The 26,655-nt window shown below is 48.7% G+C and overlaps 1 long non-coding RNA gene across 4 annotated transcripts in view; it reads right to left on the bottom strand.

Annotated features, from left to right (window-relative positions):
• LOC142585379 (uncharacterized) overlaps positions 1 to 26,655 on the bottom strand; it is a 74,186-nt gene that overhangs the window by 26,698 nt on the left and 20,833 nt on the right. For 3 of the 4 annotated variants that reach the window (XR_012829078.1, XR_012829077.1, XR_012829080.1), the window contains one exon: positions 18,306 to 21,964. The exons of the other annotated variant lie outside the window; for it this stretch is intronic. This is a non-coding gene — a long non-coding RNA (uncharacterized LOC142585379). Of the gene's footprint in view, positions 1 to 18,305; positions 21,965 to 26,655 lie in introns of those variants that run through there. 4 annotated transcript variants of the gene reach the window in all.

Below are 26,655 nucleotides of genomic sequence, written 5' to 3' on the forward strand. Positions count from 1 at the left end.
TATATATATATATATATATATATATATATATATATATATATATATATATATATGCCACGCCGCGGGCGGCCTGCGCAACGAAATGATAGACGTGTGGTTGCGTAATCAGGACACTACGGAGACGCTGTGCCGTCGCCGCAACTCGGAATGCACTGCAGGAATCAATTAGACCCCCGTGGCCTCCTGCGATGTAACTAGACGGACCGTGTTTACGTATTCCGCGCCTTCATTCCACGGCGGGTGGTCGGCGATATAGGCATGACACAGTAACGGCGGCCACGTAGCGTCGGGGTCGACACAAAGTTTCGAGTCCAGTTTCGCAAGTACCGCAAAGCTGGTCGCGTATCGTTGAAACTACGCGGATGACCTCTCACGGGTCATCATCTCTTAACAAGCTTGAGTCGCGTCCTTCTCCCTGCCAGCGGCACTTTACTGTCTGAAGTTAAAAGCCGTTTTCATCTATTACACGCACGTGGAAAACGAATGCGTCGTAAGGGACCCCTGCGGCAAGGTGTTATGAGAATAAAGGAGCTGTTCGTCTCCGTCTGGCAAGAATGAGCAGTACGCAGAACAGTTGCGACACTGCGACTGTCGTGGTAAAACATATCCCGCCTTTAAGACGGCAGGCTGCGGGAGAGGTCAACGGGGGTTAAGAGCTAGGGCGTTTGTGGTAATGTCTGGCCATTCGGGCTAACGGGCTATTCGGGCTAACTTTTCCCGACGGGAAATATTAGTGACGTAGTTGGCGAATCGCACTTTGGTGATGCGGCCCTGGCAAGTTAGGAAACCCGAGGCGAAATTTTCCTATGTACAGACAGAGACGTACCACTCGTGTAAGAGCTTCTAAGCAAACCAAGACCAAACAACACCGAATACGGGCTCGCGATGAAGCTGATGTTTACGTAAAAACTACAGAAAGGAACCTCCTGTTTCATAACGATCGTACAAAGTGCGTTGCCGGGCCGCAGCGCAGGTACATGATCATGTTTAATTACATTCAATACCGGTAGTTTCTACTAAACTACTAAAAACACAACAACAAAAAATTCGGCACGAACCATCTCAGTATCACTGTCGGCGTTAATGTGGTGAGCAGTGAAGCAGTGTAGCGACCCGCCGTATTGGCAGAGCCCAATCGTGTCACGTGCGTCGTGTGGCCGCGCTCCTCTTTCGCGTTTACACATCGGTGCACGCGGCGCCATCTGGCGGCGCCGCCGCGAAGTCCGCTTGTGGCGCGTGTCTGTATATTCATACAACATTGACTCCGGTGAGACTCTGCCTAACAGCAAAAAGAAAAAAAAATTAAGATGTGTTGTTGTTGTTGTTAAAGAGTGGCATGTCTCCAGTGACTACAGAGTTGGCGTCAAATAGGTTCATTGAAGAGCGGAACGCACCCAGTGTCACATACCCACGTTGTGACCCGTGCCCAGTAGGTCCGACTGCTGGTTTAGAACCCCAGCGCAGCAGCTCCGTGTGCCCTAGGTGCCGATTAAAAACATGGACAACACAGTGACTCCAGTTAGCGCGAGAGAGGTTAGCCAAAGATAGACACACAGAGACATACTGCACACTGCAGCGGAAGTTCCCAAACAATGTTAATCGCACTGAAGCACGAGCACGGCGAAATCGTTTTTCGCGGCAACCATTCCGCCACTTTTAATGGCGGTTTGTTGCATTTAAAAAAGTAATTGAAATCTAGTAACCGTAGCACGTGCATATGCAATTTATGCCGTAAATATATCTTAGAAGATTTTTTGCAAAATTTCAATGCACTCACGCACCAACTTGTAACTCTGGCTCTGTGATAAATCAACGGCACCATCATTCTGTAAACTGCACCCATCACATCTAGGGTGAACAAAACTGATCTATCATACAGCGCTGTCAATCATACCAGGGGTAGGCAACCTTTTGCGGCCGCAGGCCGAGTAAGTAGACGAACAGTCGCTAAGGACCAGGCTGGTTCGCGTATGCGTTAGCGGAGGAGGAGGAGGTTGAAGAACGAATCAACGCAGACGCAATAGCAATATTGGTGTGCGAAGATAACAAAAAAGCATTTCTATTCCTTCACATATGATATTCACCGTATTGCACTGCAACAACGTGGACAACAAAACACTACAGACGCCGCTCTCAATGCTACTTCCAACGCGTTGAACATTATTTGCTAAAGTCCACACGCCAAAGTCAACAGCAGTCACAAGGGAGTGGCAAAAAAGTTGCGCAGCTGTACATCTGCCGTTCGGGGACGCGGGTGCGACTCGATGTGCTTCATACCTCGAGAACGGTTGGCCACGCAAACGCAGCGGCCGACCACTGGCTCTGCTCGGCCACTACAGTCGAGTGCCTCTACAACGAAATGCCTGGGGCCTTCGAAATATTTCGTTATACGGGCGAATTCGTTGTAAAGAGCGCGCAACGCACAGCTCACAATAGAACCGGGACTGAACGGTTCCTTCGTTATGCAGGTCGTTTCGCTGTAGAGAGGCGTTCGTTGCAGAGGCGCTAGATTTTATAGTCAAAGCGTGGCGGACGCGGCGAACGGGCTCCCTCGAACGTCACGTCGGGCAATGATACAAGCCGGCTGGCGACTCCGGATAATGTCAATCCGCAGGCGACTGCAGCGCCGCGCGGCGAGGCTCTCACACTGCGGTGTGCTGCGGGTCACGTGACACTGCCTCGCGATCCCGGATCCGACCCGCGGGCTACCGGTTGCGTGGCCCCCCTGAGTTACACAGTCGATCGCCGCTCCGAAGAACGTTTCTACGACGAAGTGACCTGTATAAAAAAAAATATAATGATGTCTCGGTTCTATAGCAAGTTGTGCCGCGCGCGACCTTTTACAACGAAGTGACCTGTATAACGAATTAGTTCCGACGCCGAAAGCACTTCGTTAGAAAGGCATTCAACGGTGCCACTAATTTATGCGTAAAGCTTTCGTAATATCCTCGTAAACACTGGAACGAATTCCCGTAAGTTGTAAATTATTACGTCGTATTTTTTTTCCGCCTCAGATGCTCGAACGGATTCAGCTTACAGAACGACGATATCTGTTTTTGGCGCAGAGTTACGGATTTCGTAAACTTCGTGCTTGAATTCTTTTTACCTTCCCGATATTCGGCAATCTTGTTTCCTACAAAATTTGCGCTTCCTACAGTTGCTGGAATTTCACTTTCTCTCTCAAATGCAATAGATTTAATTAAAATCTGTCCAGCGGTTGTCAAACGAGAATTTCTGCTATTTATACGCATTTGAATACGAAAATTAAAGCAGGCCCCCATATACAAGTCCCCCTCAACGGAAACAAGGAGTACACCACGGCATGACGACGTCTTCAGGCGATGAGGAGAAGACGTCGCAAGAAGAGCAAACACGCATCGCACGTTTTCGTTAGCGAAGTCATTTCGCTCTTCTTGCGGCGTCTTCACATCGTCTGAAGACGTCGTCACACCGTGGTATACTCCATGTTTCCGTTAAGAGGGACCTCTGCATCGGGGCCTGCTTTAACGTAGCTTCGTTGTCGATAACCAGACCAATTTCGCCTAACGACGCAGGTATCGTTATTATTTTTTCCAAGCGGTCCTTCGTTCGAATATTATACTCTAGTAAACAACTGTAGACTGAGAAATCGAAAACATTTGAATTGCGACCCCAGACCGCCGCCTCTATTTAAGCACTCTACTACACAGAAATAGTTTCAATATTATCATTATTATAAACAATATCGTACATGTTTTTCTCCCAATTTTCTACTACCATGTCTGCTTTTTCCTTTATCTTCGATAACTACGTTCAGATCAAGGTTTGTTGTTGATTTTTTTTTCTCTATCTCTCTTTTATGGCACGATACGGCCTCTTTTCGATACGTGATTAAAGTTTAAGGAACTAATTACAAAGCTCTACTCAGTAATTATGTTTGTCCCTCGTTTGGAAACTCGGTGTCGGCTCGTGTGTCCACACAGTCTTCCTTTAATGAAAAAACGAAGCACGAAAAGTGATAAAACAAAGGTGAAAGAAGTGTCATAGAAACCCACACAGAAGAGTGAGTTCTTTCAAAAAAAAAAAAATACGACCAAAGCGACATTGTATATGATTTTTTTTTCTATAAAAGGGGGGGGGGGGTTTGCATTGACTTACAAAAAAGAACCCTCACGAAAACGCGCGACTTCGTGCTTTGTGTCGAACGACCCTCTTGTGGGCCAACATGTCGTTCAGAGGAAAGAAAGAACTACGAAAACAATGGACATTAATGAACAAAGCCCTTTGAGAAAGGACTGCACTGTGGCTAATTATCACTGTTCTGTATCTTGGCTTCTTCGTCATTTATGCCTTTATGTACCATTTCTTGCCACTCTTAATAGATTTGACCAGAGAACTTGACTAAGTGTACACTTTTCGGCGACTCCCCGTTCAATACCGGAAATCGATCTCCCTCCCGCTCTACCGCATTCAAGCGGTTGTAAGTCAACGTCCGTCTATTTTTTAACCAAGGGCACCGACTGTATACTGGCAGACAATTTAAATTAGTACCGACACATATTGTCGGAGGTGTAGAAATTCTGCGCCGCATTTGTCGCAGCTGAAAGGATCTAACAAAGCTTGTTGCTGAGCTTGTTGCTTCGTGACTTAAAAACAAAAGTTGCGGCGCTAAGCAGACGAGGACGAAGCGAGACACAAACGACGTATACGGGCGCCATTCAGAAAGTGTCAACGTTGGGAAACACAAGATATCTGAATTTCAGTCTACAAAGTTTTCTCCAAACGCAGGACCTGGCGTAGGACCTTGCAGTCAGTATCGTCCGCCGGGTTTTTTTTTTTTTTCTCTCAACTTGCACGTGCAGAGCGGCGGTGTACACAACGTAGGGGTCGCCACAATCGACAGCATGGTGAAGAAAAATGCTTTTTTTTTAATTCTGGCGGAATCCACCTCTGAGTGAGTGTCGACTTAACGCGATTAGCATTGTACCAACGTTGCGATGCACCGTATTGCTGCCGCAGACACGAATAATAAATCAGGAGGTGTAGATGGAGCCGGGCTCCTCTCTTGCGCTTCCCTGCGGACACGCTGCGCCACATAGCGCCGCCGCCGCGAAGTCAGCGCGCGTGGAAATATATTCAGACAACACTGCCTCAATATACGGAGTGCTTATTTTTAAACTTCGCGGAATTTTGTTTCTTTTTTTAATCGCCCGTTTAGGATAACATAAATCTGGTCCTAGAGCTGGATTATTCAGACGTGGAGGAAATTACATTACATGGCAAACCGAAACACAAACTCAAATGAATAAGAAATTCACTAATTTACCTGTTGATTAACTACTTTGCGGCGCATATGGCTATTCCCGAATTGTGGCCGGTCAGTTTGCAAGGCGTATCCACTTTGAATAAATTTCTAGAATGACACCAGTCTGGAGATACGGGCCACGAAGGTTGCCGTAGAAATGCACCGTTCTTCCACTTACTTTTTTAACAAAACGCTATTTTACGCATTGAAACGCAAAAGTAACTGGAACACCCACGCGTTTCGTTCCATACTATGGGAAAAGATGTCTCTATATTACATCTGACATAATTATAGCTATATAATAATATCATTTTTATTCATACGCACTGCGCTGTCTACATTCCTGTCGGGAAAGCTATGTCACGCTGATATTGACATGCCGTTCGTGACTTGGAAATACCGGGCGCACGGCCTTAAATAAAGGAAATGCAAGCAAGACAGATGATGATCATTTTTGAGAGAGATGTCCCAAAGCGACGAACTCTCTTTCTTCCCCCCCCCCCTTTTTTTCTTGGGGTGTAGGTCACACGTATAGCAGATTAGCGAAAAACCCCCCATCCCGCCATCGCCACGAACAAACCGTACTCGAAATTATGCACGACACGCTAGAAAAGTCTCGTTTTTCCCCAAAATTTGCAAAACGAGACTGCATCCTACACGAAATGCTCATCGAATTTGCAGCGAAGCAGTCCAGCGCGGTGTTCCTCATTCAAGAACAAAAAAAGACACAACGGCGAGGCCAACGCCGGGGTTTAACCTTAAAAAAACTATCGTCCAAGATCACTGGAGATGCGCCCCACTCTCTCCCCCCTTCCCTCGCCATACCGTTTCTTTCTCTTTTTGCGTATACGTGGAAACGGTATCTTTCGAACAGGCTCACGACGAAGGCGCGCGAACGGATGGAGTTTCGTCCCTTCCTTTTTTTTCTCTCTCTCTCTCTCTCTGTTTTCTTACGCCGTATGTACTTATATACGCCATAAGACGACACGTCGTTGGTTCGCTTAAAACTTGGCCCGAGGTCGTTCCGAACATGTGCGCGAGGCATCGGCCACCTCCCCTTTACCCCCCTTAGCTTGGGGGCCGCGTGGTTATAACGTTTATAGGTTTGCCCGCTGGCGTACACTTCCACGGTGCACGTTGCTGCTGCAGATTCTTTTACTGCTGCGCATCAGGCCGGCTGTAAATATGGCGCCGGCTGAATTATTTATGCCGGCAGCCTTCTTCTCCTCGATGGCATTAAGTCCGTCTGCGCGTGCGTGCGTGCTCGTGGAGGGCCAAACTAGAGACACACAAGCTATGCGCGCTCGAGGCAAGAACATATATATATATATATATATATATATATATATATATATATATATATATATATATATATATATATATATATATATATATATATAGACGAGTTCTCTTTCTTCTACATTATACGTAGCTTTGTCCGTTCGCACCGCTTACTTCGAAAATTAAAAAAAAAAAGAAAAAGGCTGCGGTTATTAGTTTCACGGCGCGCGCCGTTAAGATATTGCAAAAGAAAGTTCGTACCACTGCGCCTTTCCGAATTCCGGCGCATGCATGCGTGGTCGCCTAAGGAGCTTGGTTCAGCGCTGTTATGTGGCGCGGCCCACTCTGCAGGTGCCCCACGCAGTATAAATTGTTAACTAATTCGCGGTGCGTATAGGCGCCCGTTGCGCCTCATCGAACTTTTTTTTTTCCTTGGCCACCCGGCGTCGAGGTATACGTGACGCTAAACTTCGCATTTCTCGACCGGCTTATCGGGCTTCCCCCCTCCCCCTCCGAAAAAAGAAGAAAGAAAGGACCTGTAAAGCGAGCTGTAAAAGTTATTCGCTCTTTTGTTGTTGTTGTTGCTTGTTCGTTCATTCCTTCGCACAAAGCAACGGCAGAAGCATAACCGCGTCGAGAAATGCAGAGCAGTGGTTTCGAAATGTTATTGGCCTCTTGATATTCGCAGAGCTAACTAGCTAACCTGAGAATAACAAAAAAAAAATCGCGAAGGACCCGCACCATGCAAAAGTATAGCACGGGAAACTGTTCTCGCTTCGAGCTACTAAAACTTGTAAGTACTGGGCATAGAATCTTGGATAGCTTTCCTCTTTCCTTTTAATGCGAAGCATTCCTTGCCTCAATGTCGGCAATTTGCGGTTGGTAGGTAGATTCCTGTCGCGCATCGCTTTCAACAAAATTGAAAACGACGTGTGACCGATGGTGTAACCTAACCACTAGGCCACGATCGCTCTTTTTTTTTCTTCTTTCTTGCCCTTGCTTGGCACATTACAACAACATAGAAAATTGGTAAAAATAAGGGTGACAACCGCTCTGAGCCAGACACGAATTGTTTAGAAACTTTTCTTATCAAATGCACATACCCACTAAGAAAGTTCCGCAGAGGATCGTGCAACACGTCACAACATATAAGCACAATCCGTGTTTATATCACTTGCGCTCGTTCCCTGCCCATGTGGAACCCAACAATCGTGTCACCTCGTAAGCAGGCGCCCCGAACGGCCGGCTCGGAAGTCATGCCTTTGCTGCCACACGGTCCTCTTCGACGTGATCGTCGTCGTGCTGCTATCGTCCCACACGCGTGAGCTCGCGACACGCACACACAACTACTGAATTTACACAAACAGGTTCGTTCACCTGGTAACGCCTTGCGGGACCCCAAAATAATGCTGGACAGCCAGGTACCTGCAAAATGCTTTGCATATTATCGATTCCCGCAGTGCGTGGAATCTGTCCCATTTATTTCTTTTGCTTTCTTTTTCTTTTCTTTTTTTTTTTTAGCCCGCGCAGCGCTTACACTTCACCTCGTCAACTACGTGCAGCGCGGTGAAAGCTATGACTAACGTCAGCCAACTAGAAATTGGAGAGGGGTTCTTTCGTTGCCCGCCTATTGTCGGCCTCACCGGGGACAGAGTAAATGGAAACCTCAACGATTATCAGCGCAACGGGCGAGCCAACCTCCTCGCGACTCACGTTGCTGATTGGTCGAACACAATCCCTTGGCAGTCTTCACTGCATGGCACGACATTGTTGCGTACGGAGTACAGCGACTATACCGTTCGCCTCAGTTCGTCTGCTAAATAAAAAAAAATAAACAGCGGTTGAGAGCAAACTGTTCGAGGCTGTATGCTTCGTACAGCCGCATCAATGTCACGCGAGGCAAACAAGTGAAGTGAACTTTGTTTTAATTTGAAACGCATCGTTTTTTTTTTCTTTTTTTCGGGACAACCAAGAGCAACACAAGCAGTAGGTTGCCGCTGTTGAAGACAGTCGGAGCCGAAATGTGGAAACAAAGGGAATGCCTCGCCCAGCTCTGCGCGGTTACTCATCGATAAAAAACTGCGACCACATTCTAGGCAATTTACCGGGCTTGAACCTAGTCTAACATAGAGGTTATTATTTTTAATACGTTATCCGAACACTAGGTTTCTCAAAAAATCAAAAGGTAGAATTACTGGACTCTGGAAGAAAAATATTTCGCGTCCGCCAATCGTATTTTCGTTCGTAGGTCAATGAGTGAGGAGTGAGTGAGTGAGTGAGTGAGTGAGTGAGTGAGTGAGTGAGTGAGTGAGTGAGTGAGTGAGTGAGTGAGTGAGTGAGTGAGTGAGTGAGTGAGTGAGTGAGTGAGTGAGTGAGTGAGTGAGTGAGTGAGTGAGTGAGTGAGTGAGTGAGTGAGTGAGTGAGTGAGTGAGTGAGTGAGTGAGTGAGTGAGTGAGTGAGCGAGCGAGCGAGCTATACAGTGTCACTGCTCTTCAGCACGGTAGGTATGGCACACAAGTTGAATTCTAACAGCCGATACGAAAATACGTAACAGGAGATCTGCTGTGCGAAACACAGAGATTACTGTGAAAATACGCGCCATAAGCATTCGTCCTTGAGTGGCTTATACAAAGAGCGTACACAACAAAATTAAGAACGAAAGGAAAAATTGCAGATCGACTTGGCGATAGCTATCTTGCTTATGCTAGCTTAAGCTGGCTAGCCTGGCAAATTTCAGTGTAACTTTTACCTTCAAACATTTTTTTTTCTTCACCAGATCAACAAGTAGAGGAGGTGGAAGAAAAGAAAGGAAGAAATATCGCGCAATCGTTGACATAAAAAAAAATTCAGTATCGCTCACTAGCCACCACCTCTCCCACCCTACATCCTCCCTCCCTTTCTAAAAAGAAATCATAATGAACCAAGTTAGCCGTGAGAAACTAAATTATGGGGTATTACGTGTCAAAACCGCAATCTGATTATAAAGCACGCCGTAGTGGGGGACTCCGGAAATTTGGATCTTTAACATGCACCTAAATATAAGCACACGGGCGTTTCCGCCCCCATCGAAATGCGGCCACCGTGGCCGGGATTCGATCCCGCGACCTCGCGCTTAGCAGCCCAACACCATATACACTAAGCAACCACGGCGGCTCAGCTGCGAGAAAGACGGACTTATGTTTCACCATAGAACCTTCCACAGCCTGCCACAATAAAACAATGAAGTTGTCCTTTTATTGCAGTATCAATTATATGGGCCATACAGGCGCATTTCTGCCGTCGGCGTCGCCGTGATGTTCCATATAAAGCCCAAGTGAGATAACATCGTCGCAGCGCTCTGTATGTTGCCTGCGCGAGTTAAAGCATGGGAGGGTGAGCCGAGGATCGGGGCTCAATCTCGCCCGCGCGAGAGAGGAAAGTGTGGAGGTAGCGCGCCGTCTTCCATCGCGCGCAAGAAGGGGGGCGGGAGGGGGGTTATATTCCGGTGGCTGCTGCGTATACCGCGGCCGTGCGGGCGCTATGTTGAAAGCGATCTGCGATAGGAGCAGAGTGCGCCGAGTGCTGATAGCTTCGTGAGTGCTGTGTTCTCGCCGCTTAGTGCGCGTTGAAGCGAGAGGCAGCGCGACGTTCAATTCGCTCGCTGCTGCTGCCGCACTTGACAGCGAGTGCGCGCGGTCACCGAGGGGGATGCGTTCATGTTTGCCTGTGCGCGCGTGACACCGTGCTTGTTAAGTTAATGAGCGAATGTTTACAATTTTATACGGCCGATAAGACCGCTATTCTTGCTTTGTATAGCTCTCTACTAATTTGCTGTCGCAATCGATGCTTCGCCTTTCGGGCGAAACTGCGACTTTCATAATTCAATCTTTTTTAAAGTTTGCGCTTACGATGTGATCTTTCCCAAACCACCGTTCAGACTGCAGCACGCAGCAGCGTCACCAAGGACAAAACAGCGCATACGCCGCAAGCATGAAAAATTGAAAGCCCCGGGAGATTAAGCTTCCGACTAATCAAGTCGCGTCTACCATGGCGCTGGTGCAGTTTTCGACGCCCTGCCCGCTTTCCACCGAAAGCCGTTGCTTAAAATTGTTAACGCAAACAAATTACCCAGGTCTCTCGCACCACATACCCCTCCCCGTTTAACCCCATCTCTCGTACTGCCAGTCATTGTTTTCCTTTTTTTTTTACAAGGCAAGGCCAGCAAGCAAAGTACGCACCGCTTGTTTATTTCGCCTGCCGGATCGCGCTTGAAGCAGGAATCATGGCAACCGTTGTTTTGGAGAGCGAGAAAGGGAAGGAGGGAGGGAGGAAGGGGTGACGGAGGGGTGTCTGGCATAGTAAGCAGGTGTCTCTCTCCCAGGGCCACATAACTGGTAAACAAAGGCCGGAAGGCCCGGGCGCTACGCTGTGGGATGTTGGGCACGCCGCGCCATTGGAAAGGAGAAACAGAGAGAGAGAGAGAGAGAGAGAGAGAGAGAGAGAGAGAGAGAGAGAGAGAGAGATCACTTAGGCTGGAGCGCCCGACACAGGAAGCGGCAAATAGAAAGCCAAGGACGGGGATTGAGACGGAGCGCCAGCAGAGAGAACGTGAAAGAGGAGGAGGAGGAGGGCGCTAGGTCCACTTGTAACAGACACCGGAGCTGGCTGTTTAATTGCTTTATCGTGTACGCCGTCGGCCTCGCACCGTCACAGGCCTAGTGTCCTGGCTACAGCTTTTGCGAGCGTGCGTGGGACCGGGTCGGCGGAGGTGTTGCTTGTGTGCTGCTTCTATTTTGACGCCGCGCTGCGCTCTCACAATCAAACTGTGTACTCGTCGCGGGGAAGCTTCCCAAGAAGCACCAGCGTCGACGACGCCAGCGAAACCCTTGCCCAGCGCACTCCCGCAAGACACTACCCTCATCTCATCCGCAAATTGGTGAACGAGTGTGGCGGAGGGGGCGAGATAAGCGAACACCGAACAGTGAAAAGACGCAACCCCGGCGGGAAACGATAGCGAGTGTGAAGGCGGCAAGCACTGAATACAGAGGTTCTGCCTCTCGTCCATCTCTAGTCTTGGCTTTGTCTTGCTTTGTGCGGCGGCCACGTGCCTGCCTTCGAAAGTTCTTTCGACAGGCGCCCTTTCGTGACCTGTCGTCCTTTGTTTTTCGCACATTTTCGCGCAATTTTACACGAACGCAAGAATGCGGTGTGTGCGCGTTCCTCTCGGACTAGCGAGGCCCTGAATTTCAGAACACAGTGGCGCCATAATGTCTGGCCTTAGATGCCTCTGCGCAATTAAACCTTATGAATCAATCAGTTTGAGAAGGGGAGGCTATCGAAACGTCGAGCGTTCTTCTCTGTCGCGCATATTGTTCAAGCCCAACTTGAGGGAGAAAGCCACGGTGTCAGCGTGAAAAGATGCAACGTTTGGCTCCTTCCGAACCTGTAGCAAAAGTACTTCGAGAGTTGAAAGAGCGGTATTACAACGCAGCAACCTTCTCGCAATCTTTCACCAAGCACTTCTGGCTTGCAGCTTTCTGCTTCCGCACATACATCCTCAACGGGCCTGGAGGTGCAACGAAAATTAGTACGTATATTAGGAGTCGGACCATGCCCAACGTTGGGCGTGGTCTGATTATCACTACGCAATGCAAGACCGCGTGAGCTCGAAATGACTGGCCATCAGCAGTGCATCTGATTCAAAGCAAGCGGGAGTCAAAGAAAGCTCCGAGTGAGTTAAAGTAATTCTGAATCACGTGACTACAGGTGTTCGTGTGCCTGTAGCCGTGACGAGGCATGGCAGAGACGAGAACTGGAAACCGTGTTGGAGCCAATATGCTGAAACCTTGAGATGTTGAAGTCCTTGCGCGTGTACTGCACCACTTCGTTATGCTCATCTTAAGCCACAGACTAGTGGTGACCTTTACAAGTCGAGGCTCCATACAAATTATTGTGATTGAACCCGACTCTGCATGCACCAGAGAAGGGTCGAGTTCGTAATATCATGTGTGTAAGTGAATCAATCATCCTGCGAATCCCGTGAAAGTCTTCGTTAGCATGACTGCGTGAATCTGTGATACCGAGTGAGCTTGCTTCATGAAGTCTCGCTATCGCGGGTCCGAGTGAGTTCGGCCGGATAGGATGCCTAGTGATCTTGTGTCTAAGCGACGCCGGCTGAATTTAATATCTGTGAGTTGCAGTCTGAGTGAATGCTAATTAAGGTGTAAATGTGTATGCTGTGAGCGAGTTCTTTATCTCGCCAACTTGTACCTGTAGGTTTGCTAAGCCGATGTACCTCTTATAAAACTCATACTTGATATTCCATTTTCTTTTCAACTGAAAGTTTACGGGGTGCTACAAAAACGCAATAGAAAGGCAACAAATTTTGTTAGGACCACGTTTAATATTCCGTCCCCAAGGCGGTATCAGTCGCGTCATGTACCGCCGTAAACTTTAAACTTTAATTATACTTTACGGTTCACCGTTAAGATGAACAGTTAACGAGTAATACAGCTAATGTAACTATCATTTCGTCGCCTTTATTGAAAGAAAAAAAAATGGCTGACGTAATAGATTGGACGTGCAGAGCGGTTAAAGGAGAGCACGCGCGAGTCTTTTTTTTTTTTTTTCCATCTGAAAACTGTACATTCGCCCGGCTTTGCAGCAGATGACTTGTGGTTGGTCGCCAAGGTACCTTTCTGCAGGGCTGAGCAGTAAACTGACATATCGCTACAGCCGGCATTTGCAGCTAAAGCGCCAGTGAAGTGAGAGCCGCACATTGGAGTGTTTCTCTTACAACGAACCGTGCTGTACGTTTATTCATAAAGAAATTGTTTATGGGGGGCCTTCATACCACCACCGCCACTATCATCATCATTATCATCATCGTCAGCCTATTTATGTCCACTGCGAGACAAAGACCCCTCTCAGCGATCTCCACTTACATCTGCCTTGCGCCAGCTGACCCCATGTTATGCCTGCGGATTTTCCGATGTCATCACAACACCTCATCCTCCAGCGTCCTCGTTTGCGCTTCCCATCTCCTGGCACTCATTATGTTAACTCTAGCCGACGACCGCTTATCCAAGCTACGCAGTAAACGGCCTGCCTAATTGCTCTCTCTCTCTCTCTCTCTCTCTCTCTTATATTCAACTAGACAGCATGTCTCACCGGAAATCGAGGGCAGAGTATTTACTGCACGTTCCCTTTAACAGTGCGCGACGTATACTGTACAGTCACCGTTACAACTAAAGCGAACATGCTTTAATCACCTTTTTGCTTCTCAAACGTCGCCACAGAACACGAGGGACAATCACAGGGCGCTCTAACGGCACGTTTGTTCCTTGAACGCGCAGAAAAAAAAATACTAGATCTACAAGAATGAACCGATGATTCGCACAAGTACAAAGAGAAAGAAAAAGGACAAGCACTAGCCTACTGCGCGGGCGTAACAGATCACAGGAAGAAAGCAGATATCCTATTCTGTGATAACATAAAAGAGGACATTCTGACACAAGATTCCCCCAGCCTTTCTATCTCAAGAGCTTCCATAATTTCTCCAGTCAGCCGATCAGCTGATGCGCATACAACGCTAATATTCCCAAACAATGGTGCGCGACCTACGCAATTTCACTTTTTCGGCAGTCCCTAGATTGCTTATTAACGCTGTTGTTGTTGTTGTTGTTGTTGTTGTTGTTGTTGTTGTTGTTGTTGTTGTTGTTGTTGTTGTTGTTGTTGTATGACTTCCTTTTTCAGCGAGGCAGGTTTGCTGGCCATTCTAGCAAAGAGCAAGCAAGCCAATTTTGTCATTTAATTCCTCTCGTTCACAAAGCGCAGCACTGTACCTCATGTCTTGACAATGCGATCAAGAAGTAGTGCGTTCACCGGCTACCAAGCAGTTCTGTCTCGTCACCTGGTGGAGGCGGGGTATCGGCAGACGAATATGTCGGCTGTTGCAGAGAGAAATGCTCAAGCAACTTCAAAAAAAAAATAATAATAACGTGTGAACGGCGACCGTGCAGACGTACACGACTATAGAAAAAAATGCGTCCGTAACTGCTTACACTCATGCCGTTTCACAAAACATGAAGAAATCGGGCGAGAGGGCCGGTGTTAAGGTGGTCTTTGCCGCACCAGACAACCTTGCAAGGTTACGCATGGCAGTAAATAAAGAAAGAAATACGCCTCTATTCCAACCTGTCGTGTACGGGGAAGCTGGTGCGGACGCGATAGACAAGTACCACCCCCCCAGCTGGCGTTAGGCGACGTTGCACAAGCCTCACCACTGCATGCGACGTACGTCGCACCCGCACGCAAGCGTGCGGAAGTGCAGCACACATCCTCATTCTTCTGGGCCCTCCCTCCGCCAAGCGCAAGTGCCTTATTGAACTAAATTGATGTTTGAAAGTTGGTTGCGTCAAAAATTGCGTACCGTATGCGAATTACACACAAGCTGCAGACATGGTAGTGCGTGAGCACTCCGTCCACCGTGCTCATAGAAGCTGAGGTCAAATTTGCCACGGGGCCAACGGGTGCAAGTAAATGCCGCTGTTCTAGCCTTCCGAGTAATCGCATGTCATCACCGTGTGACGTCTTACATTTCAACCCTTCCCCTCCAATCATCCAATCAACATGTGTATAAGCGTGCTCACTAAATGTATCAAACGAGTGCGTAGTTTGAGAAACGTATACGTCCAGTTTTTGTTCTTTTATGTTCGTTCTGTAGTATTTCCGTCAGTGTAACATTATAAGCACAATACAATCGCGAACATCCACCAACTATCCCCAATCACTGCTTCACTTAACGACTTCAATGTGCTAGCTTAATGCATCTCCCTTCCAGAGGATTCGGCGTTTCTCCTTAAAGCCCGCGTTCGTAAAAATAAAGCCTTTATAGATGCGTCTTTGTCGCTCTTGTCCCACTGTACACTGGCAGAAGGAACAGAAACGAAATGTTTCTGCCGATTGTTCAGGCGCTAGCAACAAGGACTCCGCTCTGCGTCGACCCCGCATATATACGCTAGCTCCACCGAAGAATGCGGTGCTTTGCAGGCGCAGGGAGCGGAGCTCGTTGGCCGAGGCTCTCCAGAGACCTCCGCGTGACAACATCCAGCACCGCTCTTGCCGCTTATAGCGGCCGCCATGGCTAGGCGTAGGAGGTGTAGGCGGGGAGAGAGGCAGATTGGAGAGAGGGAGAGAATAAGCCCATTAGGAAATCAGCGCCAGGCGTTTCCGGCGTTTCCTCCGACGCCGAGCCCCCGGGCCAGACAGATCTCTCTCTCTTTTCTGCACGGCAGGCCTTGCGCCGCTTTGAACGCTGCAAAGCTATATACGCGGTTCCCTGCGTGATCGCCGCGTGCACGTGCGCTTGTGTTCGCGTGATTGCGCGCGGCACGACTTCGTGCTGTAGATATACGCAACGCAGATACTGTTGCCGAGGCTGCTGCTGCTGCTGCTGTTGATTGCGCATCCTCGCGTTCGCGTCTCGCCCTTCTTCTGTCTTATCTTTCTCACTCTCTATCTCTCTCCCCGCGAATATAAACGGTCTGGTGTTTGTTCGCGCTACCAGCGTGCCCCGCTGGTTGCGTCGAAAAAGACGCGTCGCCAGAGACTTTGCTGTTGAGAGTCGCATAATATGGGAAGGAACAACGGGGGCGCTTTGGCGTAATTAGCGTTCCTCGTGTTCAACGCACCGCGGTAGCTTAGTAGCTGTAGCATTTTTGATGCCAACTACAAGAATGCGGGTTCGATAACTGCGGCCGTATTCGTGCAAGCGAGAGGAGGGTCGTGGAGGCCGGTGTAAAAATCACTCGTGTGCCAAAATTACGTGCACACAGAAGGACATATAGGTGATCAAAATGTATTCGGTGCCCTCTATTCCGTGGCCATAGAACGCCTCTGTTGCGCCCTCGAATGTCAAGTCTTCGCGGCTATTCCTTGAGCGATTACGCGGTTCTGCTTATTCAATGGTTATGCTTAGCGGTTTCAAGGAAGGTAACCAAGCTTGCGCAGTGTTAGAAAATGCCCGTCTCATGCATTCCGCACATATCCCGACAAATTTATCTTCTGCATTAGTCGCATTCGTCTTTAACGACGTTCGACGTGCATATTTTATCATGCCGCGTGTATGTTTCCTGCGCTATTCATACAAAAATTACGTAGAACTAGCACAAAATCATCGACCCTTTCGTAAGAGTATAGGACGAAGACCGACGCAAAATAAGCTAAAGAGTGTGCCCGAAGCACTGCTCTCGATTATGCATAGCATATGGTAAGCGTTACGGTAAGCGTTACGGTAAGTGTTACGGTAAGCGTTAGGTGGCATAACGCCAATGGTATTTATGGCAGGGAAGTTTATGCAGATGAGTAAAGAGCTTAAAATACTTGAGCGAGACATCCGATTTCGTACGGAAACGTTTAAGCAGGAGGAACTGTGCCCCACACCTTCGTAGAAACGACGCAACGAACAACGAACAAACGCAAGCCTAGCAATTTATCTCCCGTAACGCACGGTTCAATGTCTCGTAACCAATTTTCTGAATTCTATCGTTTCGCAACAATCTCCGGGTGTCGATACCCCGCTAGGCCTACTTCAGGCCTAGCGGCGTATTGCTCCACTGTTTTCTCTCGAGAAACGTTGCCGCTCCTTCCTCGCTATTTACCCGTAAACACGTAAAACTCGGCTCGTCCATCGCACAACGTTTTACTCTGATGCGTAAGCCTCCATTTTGATGCTTGCTAACAATATACGTTTCTGCTTTATTTTATTTTGTTCGAGTTCGGCCGCTGTCCACGTCATTGCACTAAACTCTCTTGGGCCTAGGAAACAACTACCGCCGCTGCTATGGGCAACTACATTACAAATGGAAACAAAGCTTAAAGCGCATGGAGAGAGAGAGGGAGAAAGAGATAAAAGAAAGAGAAAGAAAAGCACAATGGTTCTGCAACGTCGTCGCTACGTTTATGTTTTTCAAACGAGCGAGAGGGGGGGGGGGGAGGGGGGAGGCGCGACCGTTACGCTCCCATAAAAGATCGAGCTCCTTGCCGGCCGTAAAGCTGTCTTCTTGCTCGGCTTTTAAGTCGCAGGTGAAGCAAACTTTACGGCAAGCCTAACTGCGACTACGCGCTTAGCTGGAGCGAGTAGGCGAAACACGAGCGGCCTGAAGAGACCGGGGGCAAGATAACGGAAGGGTGACGTAAGCAAAGAACTCGCGTTCAAACATAGGGTTGCCCCATTGACAAGGTTGCTCAAGCCTCGCGAAAGGAACGGGTCACCGTTTTCATTTACGTTTCTTTTCCCGGGACCGCGCGGAGTTTAGCAACGTCAAGTATTGGATGAGGGGTTCGCCTTTGACATGCAAATACGCCGCACAGCTCCGCGTCAGCCCCAGGAGATAACACTCGAATGACTCGTTTGGCGGTCGAAACGCCAATGCGGTTTTGTTATCTGCACTTGGGCAAAGGAGTCCTCGCTTTAAGCTAACCGACGCAACGAGGCTGCTGTGGCCATTGCAGACATCCAGGTTGGCGCTATGGCCCCGCCGTTGATACCAACAGGAAAAAAACATAATTTAGGGAATAAGCACTCTATGTGAGGCTCGCCGAGAGATTGATTCAAATGCACGTTTCATTTATTAAGAAACTATTCGTCACAAAGTCGAAAATTTTTGTCTAAGACTACAGCATTATTGTTGCGAGGGTACAACATCGTCTACCCTCTTCCTCTTCACCCATTATGGAGAACAAGGGAAAAGGTGCGCTCCTCCGTACACCAATACCAGTAATGTACCAGTATATACCAGTAATGTACCACTAATATACCAGTAATATAACGCACGTATAGACGAAATGTTTCAGCCAAGCCTTTTTTGTTAGTTAGTTACTTAGTTAAATCTGGTTTATTGACGCAAAAGCGTCTTAAGCTATATAGTACGCTAGCCACAAGGCGTTAGAAAATCAACAGTAAAAGCAGCAAGAATTGCACTTCTCTAAACGTTATTCGGACAGCCAGTTTCGTAAAAAAAATAATCCGGACTTTCATCACTAGCGAAAGTGGAATATCTACGAAAATTTTAATTGGGGTCTGAACGTACGTCAATTTGTATAATTGTCGGAAGTATTTTCGTCTTTCTATTGCGATAAGTGTGGACATGCCCTCACACTGTGTTGCTGTTGACGCATATTTAGGAAAAGCGCTTAGAGACAATTACGACGGAGAGGGAGAAAAGACAACATAAAAAAACAGGACGATCGCTAGGACTGCGAATCCTAACCCATGAATCCGCACAGACCACGCCATGTTGCCACTACAGACTTCGCCATGTTGCTACATGCCACTTCGCCATGTTGCTACTGTTAATTGTTGGTGGCATTTATCGCACGCTTCTTGTTCTTCTGTTTCAAAAGAATTGCGTTCAAGGTGTGTGCCCGCTATTTAAAATGTGCATAGTACGATGTAAAAAAGAAAAAAAAAGAAAAAAGGACGGTCTAGAGATGGGACGTCTTCCATTCAGCAAGCACAAGTTCAGTCACGTGGTTTGTTTATTGCGTTACGAGTCCCATTTGTCTTGCAAATTTGACGTGCGCGCGCGCGTGTGTGTTTCTAGCTACGTGCATAAAATTCTGAGTGACCTCCATTCTTCTAAATAGTGCGGATCGGCTACTGCTCGCGGTCCTTTCTAATAACGGCGAAACCAGCTAAGAAATGAACTGTTTTTGGGGCCTAAATTTGTTTCCTTTAAGCAAAAGTCTACGAAAGGATGTGTTAATGCCCTCTGTGTCACCAAACTTAAGCAAAAGGTCCCGGTGATTTGAGTGTATAATAAAAGCCACGATTGCGCTGTAAAAACTTCATAATATTAAAATTGTGCTAAAAAATTATAGGTGACACGTGCCTCTAAAAGCACCAGTATGGTTTACAAGAATTATAACAATTCAAGCTACAGTAGTCTTTCTTTTTACTTGTAGTTATTTATCGTTTACAAGAACGGTAACAGTTCAAGCTACAGGACGCTTCTTTTTTACTTTTATTTATTTTTTTTTCGTTATTTATTGTTTATAGCGCGCTCTTATAGGGAGCTCTTAGCGCGCTCTCAAGAGTGCGGTCCTTTCGCGTCGTCGAAATCGGCGATTTAGAATAGAGTTCTATCGCTCGTTAAGATCGAAGTTCTGGAGGACTGTGAGCCATTCGATGAAATGAGCGACTCGGGCCTTGGGTGTTCAATTTTACCTTAGAGCCCTGCGAAACTGAAGTCTGCATCTATTCTTCCGAAGTTGAAACAGCGCTGGCTGCGGCCACCAGGGAGGCATGCAGGAGTCACTGTGAGATCACTGTCTGTAATCCTGACATGCTACTGAGGCCTTTGTGACGCTGCCCCCTGTCGCGACGCACCAGCATAGCCTGTTCTAGATAAGCGGGGCAAATGTTTCCTTGCTTCGGGAAAGAAGGTGCTACCCTTCACGATGAGGACCATTATTTATTTCTCTCCATTCCAACAAGGGCAAGACCGAAAATTAGCTCGATGAATCGCCTTTGCAGTTTGCGCAATGCGGGGGAAGATTGCAGTTGTTCTACGAAATGATCGCTGGCGTTAGTGGCGCTGGCACTCCGCCCTATTTTCATTCTACATGACTGCGATTGGTGCACAAACCTTTCGCACTTGGCAGCACCGCCTCGGGTTTGGGACCCACGGTCCTACAATGATTCACACACACACACACACACACACACACACACACACACACACACACACACACACACACACACACACACACACACACACACACACACACACACACACACACACACACACACACACACACACACACACACACACACTCTCTCTCTCTCTCTCTCTCTCTCTCTCTCTCTCTCTCTCTCTCTGCGTCAGGTGAGCCAGGTAGCACGTTGGAGTCAATGGTGTCGCATGTTATGCGAGGCTTTCTTCGTCGCTTCGTGCGATTATTTTAATGATCCGCCGACTGGTGCTCAGGGTTCGAGACCAAGCATCGAAACAAAGTGGATCCCCGAGTATGTGAGTGCGTACATGCGTGCCGCTTTTCAACGAAATTTTTTCACGCCGACGAGGACCACCGTAGATGCGGGACTTGTAGTAGTACTACCCCTGTCCGAAGAAACTTTTTGACGCCGACTTGGGTAACCAAGTATGTGCAGCTGGGAATGTGCCGCTCTACGACGACGAAAAAGATCGAACCCACACCACAAGCGTTCCTCAAGGACGTCGAGCCCACATTGAGCAGACAGCGCCACAAATACACTGGGTATACGAGGGGCGTTCAACAAAGATTTTCCGTGACCCACTTCCTGTGGACGGAGAGCAACGAAACTTTGCAGATATATTAGTCCTTCTCTACATAGGTGCCACCCAGGGACATACACTTATCCCATCTTTTTATGCAACTGTAAACACTTCGCTTGTAGAAGTCGACAGGTTGCTCCAAAAGCCATGTTGTGACTTCAGAAATCAGAGTCTCATCATCTGGAAAATGCTTGCCCTTCAAACATGACTTCATTGTTGGAAAGAGGTGCAAGTCCGATGGTGCGAGGTCGGGTGAATAAGGGGGATGCGGTAGAATTTCAAAGCCGCCGCAGCGTGCTTCCATCTGGGCAACATGTGAGTTGTGAACTGGGACATTGTCTTGCAGAAGGCGAACAGCTTTGGTGAGCATGCCACGTCTCTTGCTTTTGATGGCCTCCGGCAATTCCCGCAGCAGTGAAGCATAGTATGCCCCAGTAATCGTGGCCCCCTTTGCTAGGAAATCCATCAAGACCGTGTTGGTCCCAAAAGATTGTGAGCATGACCTTGCCCGCCGAGGGCTGGGTGCGTGCCTTCTTTGGAGGCGGTGAGTCCAAGTGCTTCCATTCCATCGACTGGACTTTAGCCTTCGGATCATAGTGATGTACCCAGCTTTCATCCTGTGTAATCAGTCTGTCAAAAAAGTCCTCCTGGTTTTCATGGCACATGGTCAAAAGAGCCTGGGAGCACTCGACTCGTTCCTGCTTTTGGAAAGGTGTGAGCAGCCGGGGAACCCAGCGAGCGGATACCTTACGCATATGAAGATGGTCCTAAATGATTTTTTCCACGGACCCCATACTAATTTTGGGCGAGGTCTCGAACGGTTACGCGGCGATTTTCCAAAATGGCGGCATCCACTTGCGGGATGGTGTGTTCATCAACAGCGGAGTCAACAGCCCTGCAATCGGAGCCGTTTCCACCGAAGTCCGAACACATTTGAACTGACGATGCCAGTTCACTACATCATATGATGGGGAATCGTCCCCATAAACCGCTTTTATCTCATCGAACGTCTCCCTTGGAGTGCGGCCTTTCATGTACAGAAACTTGATGGCTACTCTGTATTCCACTGCATTCATTATCACACCTCACACCACTTCAGCATCTGTAAAAGAAAGACCGTTATTAGTTCAGAGTTGCACACTGGCACGTAACCTATCGTGACTTATCTCATTACACATGCGCAGTTTCAGCATCCTGCAATAAATAGAAGAGAGTCAGCTGATATTTTTATTGAACGTCCCTCGTATGTGCCGCCTTTCCAAGAAAGCCTTTCACGCCAACGCTTTACCGAGCAGCGCCGTGAATTCACGGGGCATGCGCCGCCCTTCGACGAACCTCGCGCTAACTTGGGATCACGGAGTATGTGCCACTGCGCGTGTGGCAAGCGAAGGGACACCGGCGCTTCTCGGCAAGTGAAGGGACACCGAGTGGGCTTCTCGGCAGCGCCGCCATAATTGTGGTGTTGCATCTAACGCAACCAGGGGTGCGATCGGAGATGGTTGTTCGGCGCGTTCGTTCGGTTACCGGCGCGCGCGATTGGTCTACTCCGCGCAGACGTCGCCAGCCGCGGGGCGCGGCCACGTTTTTGGCGACGTCAAAATGAAGACACGCTCCTGTCAATCATCCTCCCACCGAGCATTTCGTCTGCTAGGCGCCGAACCTGACGGGAGCTGGGAAGTTTGGAGCGATCGTACGGCTTCGCATGGCGCGTCTGGTGGATTGGATTGGATCCAACAGGCGGCCTTTTCGGCTGCGGAATGGCACGTTTGAATCCAATCCATAGTTTAATTCGAGAAAATGGCGCTTCCGTTGGGAACTTAGGTTGTTGCGCTGGCGTTTCTAGAGGAAGGAGGAGAGCGGGTGGCGGTGCGAAACGCGTTTGAAGAAATGGCAGAAAGTGAATTCCGGCGTCGTTTCTGTCGAAACAAATAATTCGTTGGTTGTACGGAGAAATCGACCCCATCATCTGTGCCAGCGAGCCACTGGAATGTTGTCGCTGCCTCTTGAAAAGTGCGCCACTCTTCACGTCGTTTTTTTTTTTTTCTCACTGTGCGCGACACCACCTAGGCACGACGCAAAGAAACTAATCGTTATAAATTGCAGTAGTCACACGTACTACTATTTGAAAACGTGTTTACGCTTGAGAAGAAAAAATACATTTTTTTAGATAAAGATTCAATTCATTTGGAAGACGAGAAACATCTCGTTTTGTAGTATACTGTCTGCAAGCAGACGACAAACGACGGAAGTAAACTTCCGGGGAGGTCACCGCTTCCTGATTGGCTGCTCTCTCCGCCCCGCTGTCACAAATTTTGCATACTGCAACTTTGTGACGTTGCAGCAACTGAACAGAACGCGTATCGAACAAAATATCCCCGATCGCGCCCCAGCGCTCCGATAAACGGGCACCGCCACTCATCAAAGTGCTCCGGCGTTCGCGCTCACCGGTGACGTCACCGCCTGCCAGGATAATGGGAGCGAGGACTTACGGAGTCGCCATCTGTCGGAAGCGCCTCGCTTGCGTAGTATGAGGGATAACGCGGCGCGCTGTTCATAGGTTTGGCTGCTGGCGCTCAATAAATACACAATGCGGGAGCCCTCCTGTACATTTCTGTAAGTACTCTCGAAACGATGGAAGTTCTTTTTTTTTTACTGTTCAAACAATAACAATGGGCAAATAGAAAGCACAGAGTGGTTTACAGACGCTATTTCTTTATTGAATATGTAGTGGACGCCCACTGCGCGCGGTGGCCGCGATGGTAGTGAACGGATGTTGCCCGGTAATGAATTCCAGACTTCAATTGTTGATGAAAAAAAAACTGTGTTTAAAGGAATCTATAAAGTATCTATAGCATCAGCAAGTCCATAGACCAAAGCTTTATGATATTAGCCGGGCAAGCGCTTGCGCGCGAGCGTCTCAGTGCGCGCTTCCACCGAACATCGCAGCCCCGACGCCATTTCAGAAATCTACCTCGCGTAAGTGCTTGCTGCACACCCGAGTTGTAGACGATGGCTGCATGCCGGTTCTACAAGTTACCGCCGTATTCAGAAATGCATCTTCAGTTGAAGCGCATGCGTGACTTCATCTAAATGACGCCTGACGTAGACGTGCCACAGACGCTCGTTTCGTTTTTCTTTGCCGCGTTCATGACAGGCGTCATTTAGGTCAAGTCAAGCATGCGCTTCAAATTGAGATGCATTTCTGAATACGGGGTTAAGTTTCGCGATCCAAGCTTCGCGCAGCGTCTTGTCCTGCGGGTACGGGTGAAGGCTGACACCGGACTCCGTTGTGTACGGCCGGCACTGCGACACCTAACCATGCTGGACGCCTTCAAAAGCAGCCACTACCTATTATAGGGCTCTCAAGTGTTGTCAAGCGCATACCCGAAGCGGGAAAACCTCCCCACCTTAGAACCGCAGCGCAGGTGGGATTTTAAACTTTCGCTTTCAGCTCGCTTAGCGCTTCTGAAGCAGCCGACGCGGCCGTTGTGTCCATGTGAACTCACATGCCACGTCACGTTGACGACAGCGCCAGCTTTTCCAGTGGTGGAGCTCGCCCCCAATATAAACGGTTCGTTGACAATAAACGGTGGCTTCATGGTTTGGGGCTTGGACGGCTGTCTGTTGTGTTCTTCCTTCAGTGCGTCTGCCCCGACACGGTGGCAGCAACGCCACATGGTGTCAGAAGTTTCCGACTAATGTCCAAAAAGTAGCCTCACGCTGTTCTGCTTCTTCGCTGTGGATCTCTACAAAGAGGCACGACAACGCCACCATGCCTGGTGACGAGTCAAGACCGCCTTCCTCAGGAATGTTCGTCATCCGGCCACCATTGGTCTTCAACTTCAAAATAACGTCCGAACGGCCAGCATGGTCGCAAGAATTCGACGACTAGCGGCTTGCGTCAGTATTCAACGATGCGCAGCGAGGAAGCTCGAGTCCGGGCTCTGCTTCACACAGTGGGAAAACAAGCGAGGACGCTATTTCAAACCCTCGGCTCGTCGGAAGACGACGCCAAGAAATACGAGGTCGTCAAAGAGAAGTTTGACAAGCGCTTCGTGCCCGCTCGCAACGTCGTTTACGAAGGCGCTTGCTTTCACCGCAGAAGCCAGAATGCAGGCAAGTCCGTCAACTTCGTCACAGCTCTGCACACGCTCGCAGACAGGTGCGATTTCGGCACTTTCAAAGAGGGAGTGATTCGCGACCGCTTTGTCGTTGGCCTCATGAAGGGACGCGAAGCTCTCTGAAACACTGCGAATGGACGCCGTCCTCACGCTGACAAGCGCCGTCACCAAGGCCCGCCTCAAAGAGTACACACGAGCAATATAGAGAGTATACACAGCAGTTGCGAAACAATGACGGTTCGCTCGTTACGACAATGAAAACAGGCGTGGACGATATCGAAAAGAAGAGCGCGTCTTCGCAGCCTCTTCGAAAGGAGAATCTCACGCATCGCGTAGGGGGCACGGCTGCCCCAAGGCAAAGCTCAGCGGTGTCCGTTCTGCGGGCAAGCGTCGCATCCAAGGCTGGCTGGCGTGCCCGGCAAAGGCAGCAAAGTGTTACCTCTAAAACGTGAAGGGACACTTCAGCGCGGTCCTGTCGCAAGAAAATCTTCACATCCAACAAGGTAGGACTGTCTTCATTTGACAAATACAATGGATTCTACTTTCGCGGTACTTTTGACAATTACTCCATGAGTGACAAGTTTATTGGAGCTTCTGTTAACGGAACGTCAGTTTCCGCGAAGGTAGACACGAGCGCTGAGGTATCTGTGGTTCGATCAACATTCCCTGCGATCCCATTAAAGTTAAATAGAACGGGAATAGTTCTAACGGGACCAAGCGGGAATTGTAAGGTTTGGGAAAGTTCACCGTGGTTGTTAGTTGGAAGCAGGCAACTATCAAACACAATATATGTTGTTGCTTCGTTGCGGTCTGTTCTTCTTGGTATAGAAGCGTCAGAACAACTCGGGGTGGTTAAATTTGTAGATGGCGTAGCGTCTTGAGGACTTTGGGAGCATCGGTACCCTCAGCTGTTTCTGGGATTAGATGCACTACCGGAAGAGCATACCATCCGCTTGAAGCCAGACTCTGTGCCCTGTGGGTATCATGCGACACGCCGCGTTCCCCTTCCCGCGAGAGACGCTCTAAAGCACGAGTTGGATGACGCGGAAAGACGGGGCGCGTAATAAGTAGAGGGGCCTTCAGAATGGTGCGCTGGAATGTTTCCTGTGTGGAAGCCATCAGGAGCTGTACGAATTTGTCTTGACGCACCTAAACCGAAATGTACTTGGGGAACGTTATCGTCTGCCCACTGTCAATAAGACGCTATACGAGAGCAGCCCGACTGCTGCGTGACGCGTTTCTCAGCGCTCGCACGCACCGGCGCGCCATGCATTTCTGAAACAACGCGCGGGCTTGGCGGCGGCGCCGCTGGATGGCGCCGTGCTCCTAGGGAAGCTCGCAGTAAAATCGAGTATGAAGAACGATTGAGGAATACGGAAGAAAGTAAATGGGCTGTGAGTGTTGAGGTATCTGTACAGGAAAAAACACTGATTCACAGTGGAGGAAAAGCACTAGGAAGCTTACCAGCAAGTATGCGGCCTGTATGGTGGGCAACACAGCAACAAATAACGTCAAGCGGAAAGTCAGAGAGGCCGAAATAATCTCATGGGTGGGGGCAATGGAAATCTGCCATGAGTAACTACTTAAGAGAAAAAACGAAATCAGGAAAGAAACCATTTATGATAACTGAAAGGGAAGCTCATTACTTTTCGAACCGAGATCGGGATGCCTT

The sequence above is a fragment of the Dermacentor variabilis genome, chromosome 6 (assembly GCF_050947875.1).
Source record: "Dermacentor variabilis isolate Ectoservices chromosome 6, ASM5094787v1, whole genome shotgun sequence".
Classification (NCBI taxonomy): domain Eukaryota; kingdom Metazoa; phylum Arthropoda; class Arachnida; order Ixodida; family Ixodidae; genus Dermacentor; species Dermacentor variabilis.